This window comes from Ovis canadensis, chromosome 9 (assembly GCF_042477335.2).
Source record: "Ovis canadensis isolate MfBH-ARS-UI-01 breed Bighorn chromosome 9, ARS-UI_OviCan_v2, whole genome shotgun sequence".
Lineage (NCBI taxonomy): Eukaryota > Metazoa > Chordata > Mammalia > Artiodactyla > Bovidae > Ovis > Ovis canadensis.
This window is the reverse complement of record NC_091253.1, coordinates 52,865,388-52,867,335: the sequence shown is the minus strand read 5'-3', so window position 1 is coordinate 52,867,335 and position 1,948 is coordinate 52,865,388. Positions and strand designations below refer to the sequence as shown.

Genomic DNA, 1,948 nt, shown 5'->3' with positions numbered 1-1,948 from the left:
GTACAGTGGTTAAGACTTCAGGCTCATGCAGGGGTGCGTGTTCGATCTCTGTTCAGGGAGCTAAAATCTTACATGTCTCGAGGCCGAAACCCCCAGAGCATGAGAAACAGGAGTGATAGTGTAACAGATTCAATAAAGACTTTAAAAGTGGTCCACATGAAACAAAATCTTAAAAAAAATTAAGATTATGATTAAAATGTCGGCAGAGGCAATATGAATTAAGTGATTGAAAATCAGTGATTAGATCATGAGATGTAGAAAAAATAGTGTGATGTTGCTCCCATGCCAACCAAAGGCACAGGCTTGACTCCCAGACTTGCTTCCCCTGGTAGAACCTCCTATGTCTTCAGATGAAATCTAGTCTGAAAGACAAGCAGGTGATCTGGAGACCATGGCCGTGGACAACAGGTGGCTGAGGTGCAACTGTTGGATGGGATAGGCAGAAAGAAGTGGATACAACATGAGATAACCAGAGTGTCTTCCGTACTTTGATTTTAACAGGTTCCAAACAGCTCAGTACTTTCGCTCAAGCTTGAACTTCCTTTGTAGTCATCATGCTTTTAATTGTTAATTACATACATACACGGTGGTGGTGGTGGTTTAGTCTTTAAGTCTTGTCTGACTCTTGTGACCCCATTGACTGTAGTTTGCCAGAATGCTCTCTGTCCATGGGGTTTCCCAGGCAAGAATACTGGGGTGGGTTGCCATTTCCTTCTCCAGGGGATCTTCCTGACTCAGGAATCTAACCTGGGTCTCATGAATTGCAGAAGGATTCTTTACCAAATGAGCTACAGGGGAAGCCCACTTACATACATACATGCAGTAAATTTCTGACCAAATCCAGGTATCCTTATTCCAGAGATGCCCCTGTTGTTGCCTTGGTATCAGTTCTCACTATTTGTCATCTGGACTGCAGGGACGGCATCCTTCCTGACTTTTCTCCTCACCCCCAGCAGGCGCACTAGAATGAACTTGCTTAAGATACATTTGATTATGTCATCCCCTCCTGAGCGATCTCCAGCATTTCCTCTTTGTCCTGAGGACCCTTTAAATAGTGTGACAAACAAGAGGCTTTACAGTTTAGCTCCTGTCTACCCCTCCAGCCTCATTGCTTGCCACACTTCTACCTTCATGCTCTGTACCATGGCTGCGCTGATCTTCTGCCCTTTTCCAAACTGGCCATGCCCAGTTCTCTACTATTCCTATGGTCCCTACCCCAGCTCTCCGTATCTACAAATTAAAGTGGTGCAACATGACTTTTATTTATAGTAAAAGGATTATTTAGGATGAAAATGACCACATTACTGTATTTACTAATGCAGAATGAATTACTGGTAAATCTGAAGATAAATCCCAGGTTGTGTTGAGATGTTGATTTGCCTCAGTTAGATAGAATCATTAGACTAAAGAGTGAAAAGAAGTTTAATTCACTGGTCTTAGGAGTTCTCTCTATCTTTAGTTTGTTAGGTTTTTAAAGGTTTGACAATCCAGTGTCCACGTACTAAATATAAAACTACTGGGAAACTGATTCGTAGGCAATATGCTATTAAAAATTCACATTGTCTAGTGCTCACTTTGGCAGCACATATACTAAAATCGGAACAATTCAGAGAAGATTAGCATGGCCCCTGTGCAAAGATGACATGCAAATTCATGAAGTGTTCCATATATTTATGAGTTTGAGAGATTGGGATTGACATAGTAGATGCTATTGATACTACATATAAAATAGATAACTAATGAGAACTATACATGCTAATGTATAGCTAGGGAACCCTACTCAGTGCTCTAGGGTGACCTAAATGAGAGGAAAATCCAGAAAAGAAGGGATATATGTATACATATAGTTGATTCACTTTGCTATCCAGTAGAAACTACCACAATATTGTAAAGCAATTATACTTCATTAAAAATTAATTCTTAAAAATTCAGATTGGCTGAATAGACC

General features: G+C 40.6%; 1 non-coding gene across 1 annotated transcript; it reads left to right on the top strand.

Moving 5' to 3' along the window:
• Positions 1-1,566: 1,566 nt before the first annotated feature.
• On the top strand, positions 1,567-1,673 carry LOC138446353 (U6 spliceosomal RNA). The gene has a single exon (XR_011259290.1). It is a non-coding gene; the product is annotated as a U6 spliceosomal RNA (small nuclear RNA).
• The last annotated feature ends 275 nt before the right edge of the window (positions 1,674-1,948 follow it).